At 41.5% G+C, this 11,300-nt stretch overlaps 1 non-coding gene across 1 annotated transcript; it reads left to right on the top strand.

Annotated features, from left to right (window-relative positions):
• Positions 1 to 5,259: 5,259 nt before the first annotated feature.
• On the top strand, positions 5,260 to 5,366 carry LOC114116511 (U6 spliceosomal RNA). Its single transcript, XR_003590414.2, has one exon. It is a non-coding gene; the product is annotated as a U6 spliceosomal RNA (small nuclear RNA).
• Positions 5,367 to 11,300: the final 5,934 nt, after the last annotated feature.

The raw sequence follows: 11,300 nt of genomic DNA, 5'->3' as shown, positions 1-11,300 counted from the left end.
TATTGTCACCCTGCTTATTTAACTTATATGCAGAGTACATCATGAGAAAAGCTGGACTGGAAGAAACACAAGCTGGAATCAAGATTGCTGGGAGAAATATCAATAACCTCAGATATGCAGATGACACTACCCTTATGGCAGAAAGTGAAGAGGAACTAAAAGCCTCTTGATGAAAGTGAAAGTGGAGAGTGAAAAAGTTGGCTTAAAGCTCAACATTCAGAAAACGAAGATCATGGCATCCAGTCCCATCACTTCATGGGAAATAGATGGGAAACAGTAGAAACAGTGTCAGACTTTATTTTGGGGGGCTCCAAAATCACTGCAGATGGTGATTGCAGCCATGAAATTAAAATATGCTTCCTCCTTGGAAGAAAAGTTATGACCAACCTAGATGGTATATTCAAAAGCAGAGACATTACTTTGCCAACTAAGGTCCGTCTAGTCAAGGCTATGGTTTTTCCTGTGGTTGTGTATGGATGTGAGAGTTGAACTGTGAAGAAGGTTGAGTGCTGAAGTATTGATGCTTTTGAACTGTGGTGTTGGAGAAGACTCTTACAAGTCCCTTGGACTGCAAGGAGATCCAACCAGTCCATTCTAAAGGATATCAGCCCTGGGATTTCTTTGGAGGGAATGATGCTAAAGCTGAAACTCCAGTACTTTGGCCACCTCATGGGAAGAGTTGACTCATTGGAAAAGACTCTGATGCTGGGAGGGACTGGGGGCAGGAGGAAAAGGGGACGACAGAGGATAGATGGCTGGATGGCATCACTGCCTCGATGGACGTGAGTCTGAGTGAACTCCGGGAGTTGATGGACAGGGAGGCCTGGCATGCTGCGATTCATGGGGTCGCCAAGAGTCGGACATGACTGAGTGACTGAACTGAACTGAACTGAAGAATTGATGCTTTTGAACTGTGGTGTTGCAGAAGACTGTTGAGAGTCCCTTGGACTGCAAGGAGATCCAACCAGTCCATCCTAAAGGAGATCAGTCCTAGTGTTCATTGGAAGAACTGATGTTGAAGCTGAAACTCCAATACTTTGGCCACCTGATGCAAAAAGCTGACTCATTGGAAAAGACCCTGATGCTGGGAAAGATTGAGGTCAGGATGAGAAGGGGATGACAGAGGATGAGTTGGCTGGATGCCATCACTGACTCAATGGACATGGGTTTGGGTGAACTCTCGGGTTTGGTGATGGACCGGGAGGCCTGGTGTGCTGCAGTCCATGGCTCTTCACCTCAGGTGACCAAAGTGTTGGAGTGGCAAAACATGAGAAATACGCAAACCCTGGTGATGGGGCAGAAAAGGAGATGTCAGACTCTTATACTTCACACTGGGACAGAGCACCCAGTGTTCACTTTCTATTTTCTAAGCTGGATCAGTTTCTATCCAGCCCATGAAAGCAACTCTCTGTGGAGTGTTTCTGAATATTCAATGCCAGGTTCTTGTTTTGGCAAATCCTAGGGGAAAGAGGAAAGATTATTCACTCATCTCTCCCTCCCTTTCCTTAAGCTTTCTTGGGGCCCTGCCAGGACCAGGGTTAGATTGCCAGTCCAGGAGGCCCACTTCACACTCTGAAAGGTGCTACTAGTCCACTTATTATCCTCATCTATGACTCCAGACTAAATCCACAGCTGAACAGTATAATGCTCCTTGCTAGTGTTGATCATTCTGGCAAAACAGATTGTCATTTCTGCAAGTTAATATAAGGAGTAAGCTTTTCTTGCAGTGGAAATACCTAAATTATACCGATAGTTTCATGGTACACAGTGGTTTCTACTGCTGTCCTTTCCTACTTTTCCCTTTGGTTTTTTTGCTGCTTCTGTTTTCTGACCCAAAGATTCATTTCTTTTTTTCTCTTTTAAACTTTTAATTTTGCTTTTTTTTTTTGAATGGACTCTAGGAATGGAACTTGATCGTATGTAGGGGACTTGCTTTATATAATAATAATCCCACGGACAAAGGAGCCTGGGGGGCTACAGTCCATAGGGTCGCAAAGAGTTGGGCACGACAAGCAATTAGCACACACAAAGCATGCATGCACACAGAGAGACAGAGAGTGAGAGAGATTCAGTTAGCTGCTCACCAGAAACGAGCACAGCATTGTAAATCAACTGTACTTCAATTTAAAAAATACACTATCCAGAAAATAAATTTATTTTGAAGGAAGAAATTAACTGATCTGTAAATCAGGTAGCCTATAATAAGTTGTGATAATAATAAATCAAAACAGATCAAGTAAATAAATAAATAAATAAATATATAATTTGCCAGAGGAAACAAACTTTTTATTTTGTATTGGAGCATAGCCGATTGACAATGTTGTGATAGTTTCAGGTGAGCAACTCAGGGACTCGGCCATACATACATATGTATCCATTCTCCCTCAAACTCCCCTCCCATCCAGGCTGCCACATAACATTGAGCAGAGTTCCATGTGCTCTACAGTAGGTCCTTGTTGGTTACCCATTTTAAATCAGTAGTGTGTACATGTCCAGCCCAAACTCCCTGACTATCTCTTCGCCCCATCCTTCTTCCCCACGGCAACCATAAGTTCTTTCTCTGTCTGTGAATCTGTTTCTGTTTTGTAAGTAACTTCACTTGTATCATTTCTTTTTAGATTCCACATATAAGGGATGTCATATGATATTTCTCCTCTGCCAACCACTCATTTCTTTACACTGAAATGAGAACATAGCTGAATGTATTCTTATCAGAAAAACAAGCGGCAGTGGTTAACTTAGATACCGTTTTGATGTGTCTGGATGATTAGTCTGTTATTTGTTTTCAAATTTCCAGCAAAAGAAAATTAACTGACTATCCATTGTCTAACATTGGCTAACTCTAAATGAAATCATGATCATTTCTACAGCAGATTTACCTTCCTAATTATGCTTGGCTAATGTTTACACTGACTGATGGAAAAGGATAGTGCCTGGGAGAATGCCAAATGGCAGAAGGAAGTCTGACCTGAGTCTAAAAATGTCCAAGGGTAAATTACCAAGTGGACAGTCTGCAGCGAGACCAAAAAAAAAAAAAAAAAAAAGAGCTGGTGATCTGAATATCATTATTCTTTCAACTCTGTGTCCACTTCCCTCTTGATCTTGAAACAAATTTATTGGCTGAAATACAAACAGTGCACTTTAACCTTGGTGATATCTGAGAGGAATAAAGATATTTCTACTGTCTCCAGAGCTTTAGCATGAGATTTTGAAAAGGAGAAATGTTTGCAAATGCTACTGATGTCAAAACCTGTTGGGGAGTTGCCTTGATTCTCACGTTCTATAGCTTTCATCTCTTCACAGCTAAGTCGCATGACCCCTAAATGCAGTCTCCATGATCTCCAAAGCCCAGGCCCAGGGTGACAGAAAGTATTACAGGGATGTAAAGTCTGGTCTCTTGGGCCTCAGTGCGCTGGCATGTATCATACCTGGGCCACAGCAGGGAGGAGAAAATGGGGAGGAGTCTGATAATCTGAAACTACACCCTTATCTATTGTCTAACATTGGATGAGTATGAGCCAGGCAGTGAGACAGATTCAGCTGTAGGTGATTCGGCACTGAAGTTTACTACAAGAAAGGAAGGGATACCAGCCACTCTTTCTGGATACACTTTGCAAAATGCTTGTAAAGACTATGATTATCTTAAAAAAAAAGGTGAGGTGGGGGGGGGGACTTTCCTGGTGGTGCAGTGGTTAAGACTTCAGGCTCATGCAGGGGTGCGTGTTCGATCTCTGTTCAGGGAGCTAAAATCTTACATGTCTCAAGGCCGAAACCCCCAGAGCATGAGAAACAGAAGTGATAGTGTAACAGATTCAATAAAGACTTTAAAAATGGTCCACATGAAACAAAATCTTAAAAAAATTAAGATTATGATTAAAATGTCTGCAGAGGCAATATGAATTAAGCGATTGAAAATCAGTGATTAGATCATGAGATGTAGAAAAAATAGTGTGATGTTGCTCCCATGCCAACCAAAGGCACAGGCTTGACTCCCAGACTTGCTTCCCCTGGTAGAACCTCCTACGTCTTCAGATGAAATCTAGTCTGAAAGACAAGCAGGTGATCTGGAGACCATGGCCGTGGACAACAGGTGGCTGAGGTGCGACTGTTGGATGGGATAGGCAGAAAGAAGTGGATACAACATGAGATAACCAGAGTGTCTTCCGTACTTTGATTTTAACAGGTTCCAAACAGCTCAGTCCTTTCGCTCAAGCTTGAACTTCCTTTGTAGTCATCATGCTTTTAATTGTTAATTACATACATACGCGGTGGTGGTGGTGGTTTAGTCTTTAAGTCTTGTCTGACTCTTGTGACCCCATTGACTGTAGTTTGCCAGAATGCTCTCTGTCCATGGGGTTTCCCAGGCAAGAATACTGGGGTGGGTTGCCATTTCCTTCTCCAGGGGATCTTCCCGACTCAGGAATCTAACCTGGGTCTCGTGAATTGCAGGCGGATTCTTTACCGAATGAGCTACAGGGGAAGCCCACTTACATACATACATGCAGTAAATTTCTGACCAAATCCAGGTATTCTTATTCCAGAGATGCCCCTGTTGTTGCCTTGGTATCAGTTCTCACTATTTGTCATCTGGACTGCAGGGACGGCATCCTTCCTGACTTTTCTCCTCACCCTCAGCAATCTTCTAGCAGGTGTACTAGAATGAACTTGCTTAAGATACATTTGATTATGTCATCCCCTCCTGAGTGATCTCCAGCATTTCCTCTTTGTCCCGAGGACCCTTTATATAGTGTGACAAACAAGAGGCTTTACAGTTTAGCTCCTGTCTACCCCTCCAGCCTCATTGCTTGCCACACTCCTACCTTCATGCTCTGTACCATGGCTGCGTTGATCTTCTGCCCTTTTCCAAACTGGCCATGCCCAGTTCGCTACTATTCCTATGGTCCCTACCCCAGCTCTCCGTATCTACAAATTAAAGTGGTGCAACATGACTTTTATTTATAGTAAAAGGATTATTTAGGATGAAAATGACCACATTACTGTATTTACTAATGCAGAATGAATTACTGGTAAATCTGAAGATAAATCCCAGGTTGTGTTGAGATGTTGATTTGCCTCAATTAGATAGAATCATTAGACTAAAGAGTGAAAAGAAGTTTAATTCACTGGTCTTAGGAGTTCTCTCTATCTTTAGTTTGTTAGGTTTTTAAAGGTTTGACAATCCAGTGTCCACGTACTAAGTATAAAACTACTGGGAAACTGATTCGTAGGCAATATGCTATTAAAAATTCACATTGTCTGGTGCTCACTTTGGCAGCACATATACTAAAATCGGAACAATTCAGAGAAGATTAGCATGGCCCCTGTGCAAAGATGACATGCAAATTCATGAAGTGTTCCATATATTTATGAGTTTGAGAGATTGGGATTGACATAGTAGATGCTATTGATACTACATATAAAATAGATAACTAATGAGAACTATACATGCTAATGTATAGCTAGGGAACCCTACTCAGTGCTCTAGGGTGACCTAAATGAGAGGAAAATCCAGAAAAGAAGGGATATATGTATACATATAGTTGATTCACTTTGCTATCCAGTAGAAACTACCACAATATTGTAAAGCAATTATACTTCATTAAAAATTAATTCTTAAAAATTCAGATTGGCTGAATAGACCAATTGGGTAGCTTCTTGTATTTAGAATCTGTATCTGAAAAAAGAATGCTTAGTCTCGAGAGCTTACCAAGAATAAAATTTAGATGAATAATGTGATAGGTAAAAATAATATAGGTATTTCTTGAAATGTATTCACTTTTCACATTTTGTTTCCCCATTTCTGATAAAGGATCCTAAACACAGCACTGAAAAATCAGCACCCTAGCAGTCTGTCTTAGGAATACATGAAAGAGAAAGGACTGGAATGCTCTCGAATGCAATGTTCAAGGCAAAAGTCGTGCTTCTGATCCCAGTAGGGTTGTGATATGCTCTCTGCAAAGCCCATTGCTCCCGGTTTTTCAATTACAACTTTGACTCATATTCCTTGATTAGTAACAAGCAATCAATCATAATTAATTAGTTAAAATGTTCAACCGTTAAAATCATTACCATTAATTAAAATAATTATCTCTATTTTGGCTGCACTTCATTACCATTTCTGGGAAATGTGTTTTTACTGCCATTCTTAGTACACATTCTTGGTGAAAGCAAAGCATATAATAGATCATCTATGAACTGCTTTAAAAGTGACAACAACAATAAGGTTTTGGACTTCTGTTGTTGTGGTTGCATTTGGATAAAACATTTTTCTATAGTATCATGAGCTTTATGAATAAAGCTCTTTGAAATGAGCGTTAGCTTTTCACAGGATGATAGGAAATGAGCATTTTGGAAAGAACTTGTGCTTTGGAAGGAAATGTTTGTTTTATAGGTCAAACAATAGACTAGATATACAAAAGGAGAGAGAACCAGTGAAGTAAAGTAGATAACAGTGTTGAGAACATGACCTGAGACATAGGATTTGGAGAAAAAGAAGATAAGAGGCATGGAAGATAAGATACAATGAGAAGTGACAGTTTTTTCTATTAGAAATCAAGAGTGATAAAATAAAAAGAATAGGAGAAGTCTTTGAAGAGGTAATGGTAAAGAGTTTTCTAGAATGGGAAAAACGTATGTGCCCTAAGCACGCTGTGTGTGCTTACATGCTCAGTCACTCTCTTTGCGACTTCATGAACTGTAGCCCACGAGACTCTTCTGTCCATGGGATTCTCCAGGCAAGAATACTGGAGTGGGTTGCCATTTCCTCCTCCAGGGGATCTTCCCACCCAGGGATCGTATGCACGTTTCCTGCATCGGCAGGTGGATTCTATATCACTGAGCCACTTGGGAAGCCCCTAAGCAGGGTAAATAGAAACGAATCCATATCTAGACACATTAAGAGTTAAGCTGCAGAAGTTTAAGAAAGAAGAGGGAAAACAGTTAAAGACAAATGTTAGAAAAGACAAACTTAGAAACAAATGACAGAAGCCTAGGAATTAAATGCCAGGAACAGTAGATGCTAGAAAACACTGGAATCCTGTTACTTAAGCACTGAGGGGAAAGAACTTGAACCTAAAAGTATCCTAAGAGTGATGAACATTTCTGGCTATACATAGATGAAGCACATGCCTATTTTCAGACTCTCATTGAAAGAAAGGCTCATACAGACACTTCAGCAAAGAGCAAAATGAGCTCAAATGCAAGAAGAAATTGTGACGAAAGAAATCGGCCAAATATGTTGGTCTGCCCAAATACCTGGTGGCTAATCAGTGGCACTATTCACTAATTTGGGGAGAAAAGTGGTTAAAATGATGGTTAAGATATTAGACATTGCTTACATGAAATGTGAGCATTGGATGCTCCTTGGAGAGAAGTTAACACATTTTAAGATTCTTGCCTTGTTTGGGAGAAGGATGAAGATATTGTTAATGCTTGTTAGAAAAACATGAGGTTATGGATGCATGTTATTAATCAAAAGGATAACTTCTGAAAGAAACATACTTTTCATGACAGTGTGTCTCTGGGGCTGGGATGTGGAGTGTGGGTTTGAGAAAGTGTGTGGTGGGATTTCATTGTTATCAGAGGCAACTGCATTGTGGACAACAAGGTCATGGCTTTCTGGGAATGAATACCGGCTCTGCTTCTGTTCTTTGCTGGATTGGGTCCCTTGAAGATTCACTCCCATACTTCATCTGACCGTATTTGGAGATAAGACCTTTAAAATGGTAATTAAATTAAAAATGAGGTCGTTAGTGTGGGCCCTCATCCAGTATATGCTGGTGTCCTTTTATAAGAAAAGGAAATTAGGGCACAGACACACGCAGAGAGAAGACAGCTGTCCACAAGCCAAGGAGAGAGGCCTCAGTGGAAACCAACTGTTTAGACACTTTATGTATATATTTGGCTGCATTGCGTCTAAGTCGAGTCACGTGGGATCTTTCGTTGCGGTGCACAGACTCTCTAGTTGTGGCACAGCCTCAGTTGCTCCCTGGAACACACGGGGTCCTGTCTCAGTTCTCTGACCAGTGATTGAACTCATGTCCGCAGCACTGCAAGGCGAACTCGTAACCACTGGGCCAACAAGGAAGTTCCTCTGTAGATACTTTGGTTTCAGATTTCTAGCCTCCAGAATTATGAGACAATAAAGTTCTGTGGTTTAAGCCACCTGGTGTTTGGAACTGTGTCATGGTCACCCTACCTAGCAAAGAAACACAGCCTTTTAAGAATCTTGACTCGGATAGCTTAAAATTCTGTACCTCAGTTTCTTTGTAAAACTAAGAAAATAACAACCCTATCTCATAGGATTTTTGTAAGATTTAATCAAATTAATGCATTAAAGTACTTGAATACTACATATATATATATATATATATATATATATGGTTAACCCTCAATAAATGTTAGCTATTATTTTATTAAAAATTGTAAATGTGACAGGCTATTAATATTGATTCATTTGGAATGATGGGGAAATGGATATTTGTTGTATTCTGTATTTTTAGGAAAATTTAGAAATTATTCTGACTAAAAAGGTAAATCTGTTTTCTATTATCTGGCTTCCCTTGTGGCTCAGTGTAAAGACACCCCTGCCAATGCAGGAGACTTGGGTTCAACCCCTGGGTCAGGAAGATCCCCTGGAGAAGGGAATGGCAACCCACTCCAGTATTCTTGCCTGGGGAATCCCATGGACAGAGGAGCCTGGTGGGCTATAGTCCATGGGGTCAATAAAGAGTCAGACATGACTTTAGTGACTAAACAACAACATTTTCTGTTATCAGCATTATGTAGGAACTTGATAGAGAAGAGTGTTGCAACTAATGTCTTGGTAGAGGGTTTATTAACAGATAATTTAATTATTTGGGAAATATTTTTAGTGCCAAGCTGACCCTTTGAGTATAGTGTCTTAGCCAATTGTCTTTCTTTTCTTTTTTTCTTTATTTTTGGCTGCACTGAGTCTCTGTTGCGCAAGCAGGGGCTGCTCTTGTTGTGGTGTCTTCTTTTGTCAGGGCTCAAGGGCTTTAGAGTTGGGGCTCAGTAGATGTGGTGCCCAGGCTTACTTGCCTTGTGGCACGTGGACTCTGCCCCAAACAGCGCTGAACCCATGTCCCCTGCCTTGGGGACTGATGGCAGGTGGATTCTTAGCCACTGGACCACCAGGGAAGGCCCTGTCTTTCTTTTCTGAGAGTGTTTACTACCAATACAGTGGTTTTCAGAAGTTGTGATCTGTTCCCTGTCTGCCCAAAGCACGTGGGCATTTGACTAGAGGAGCTTATTACAGACAGAAGGCCCACATGCTCTATCGCCTTGCCTAGAGAATTTGATGCACCGTCATAATAATGATTTTAAAAAGCTACCTGAGAAGAATGAAAGATTCTGCTAATCAGCCTGTTGGAGTTCTCAGGTCTCCAAAAACAAAGCCAAGCAGAGTAGGTGACAGTTAGACCAGAAATGTCTTAGGATGTTAGGATTAATGATGTACACACCCGGGTCCTTTGTAGTTGAGTCTTGTCCAGACGCACCCAGCTATAAAAGACGACTATGAGAACTCATTAATCGGTAATTCTGTACAACTTCAAAAACAGATCTCCACCACAAGAGTGAATTTTCTGACAACCTCCTAATGCCTCAGAGTTGTGAGGGAAGGCTTTTGTCAAACCTGTGACTCACCATGATAGCTCAAAGAAACACCCAGTAGGGCCTGGGCAAAGCTCATCTCATTGAAAAATGCGTCTATCATTAAAATCCTTTGCTGAGTTTTGCTAAAGTCACCCTCCAGTCCTGATTTCATTCAGCTGCTGCCTCACAGTTGACTCCAACAACATTTATTCTGCTTTTAATCATAGTCACATGAAGACCCAGTCACCACTGTAAGGTATTGACTGCCTGTGAAGGTTGGGGGTATTGACACCAGGCTTTCCAGTCTCCACCTCACCCTGTCGGCTACCTACTAGGACAGAAAGTTTAGTGACTAATGTGAGTTGATGCTATTAAATTATAATCATGTGAGAGTGTTAGTCGCTCAGTTGTGTCCGACTCTTTGCAACCCCATGGACTGTAGCCTGCCAGGCTCCTCTGTTCGTGGAATTTCCCAGGCAAGAATACTGGAGTGGGTTGCCATTTCCTTCTCCAGGGGATCTTCCCTGATCAGGGGTCAAACCTGTGTATCCTGCATTGGCAGGCAGATTCTTTACCATTGAGCCATCAGAGAAGCCCTTATTTCTTTCCTGCTGCTGCTAAGTCGCGTTAGTTGTGTCCGACTCTGTGCAACCCCATAGACGGCAGCCTACCAGGCTCCACCGTCCCTGGGATTCTCCAGGCAAGAGTACTGGAGTGGGTTGCCATTGCCTTCTCCGTATTTCTTTCCTACCTCCTGGTAAATTATTTTCTGGCATTTCAGAGATACCTTCTATTAAGAGAAAAAAGAAAGAAACCTTTATTCTTTGTTTTGGATTTGAAAGTCTCAATTGTGTGACATGAGTCCCCCCAAATTCTTGTTACCATGTCTGTGGGGCATGGTACCCCACACAGGTAGGATTCCTGGTCACCTGACTTGGTTTTCTAGAGTTCCTAATTTGGTTTGCCCAGTCCTGACCAACTAGGGTTGTAGTCACCTGAATTAGGCTTGAAAATATTTGTTGGTTTTAAAAAAGAAGACCTCCCTTTTAGCTGGAATATACCAAGATTAGGAATGTATTTTTATGAGTGAACATATAGCCTCCAGAAAGATTCAAGAATAAGCAAATAAGGTGCATGAGGAGAGAAACAACTGTCTGTGTTGTTGAGATACAATACCCTAAACAGTGCTGTGTCTGTCATGGAGGCAGTATTAATTAAACATTAGTATGCATGCATCATTTCAGTCATGTCTGACTTTTTGCAACCCCGTGGACAGTAGCCTGCCAGGCTCCTCTTTCCATGGGGTTCTCCAGGCAAGAATACTGGAGCAGATTGCCATTTCCTGCTCCAGGGTATCTTCCTGACCCAGGGACTGAACCCATGTCTCTTGCGTCTCTTGCACTGGGAGGCAGGCTCTTTACTGCTAATGCCACTTTGGAAGCCCAAACATTAATATGGGTAGTGTGAAATAGTCACAGTTCATTCCAGGAAAATATATTGCATCCGTAATAAGATGTATTATTCTGTTGGTCCCTCTGTTATTGGTCAGAGAAGTTAAGGGTTGCCAATGGATGTCCCTTCTTATTTCCTGGTCTTTCATAAGCCAAGTGCAATGTTTGTGATGACGGGGTAAGTATTAAAATAATCTTCTTCAGGCACTCATCTGGAGGAGGGAGGAAAGTTCC

Source organism: Ovis aries, chromosome 9, assembly GCF_016772045.2.
Source record: "Ovis aries strain OAR_USU_Benz2616 breed Rambouillet chromosome 9, ARS-UI_Ramb_v3.0, whole genome shotgun sequence".
Lineage (NCBI taxonomy): Eukaryota > Metazoa > Chordata > Mammalia > Artiodactyla > Bovidae > Ovis > Ovis aries.
Note: the sequence above shows the minus strand (reverse complement) of the source record. Positions and strands in the feature narration are given on the sequence as shown.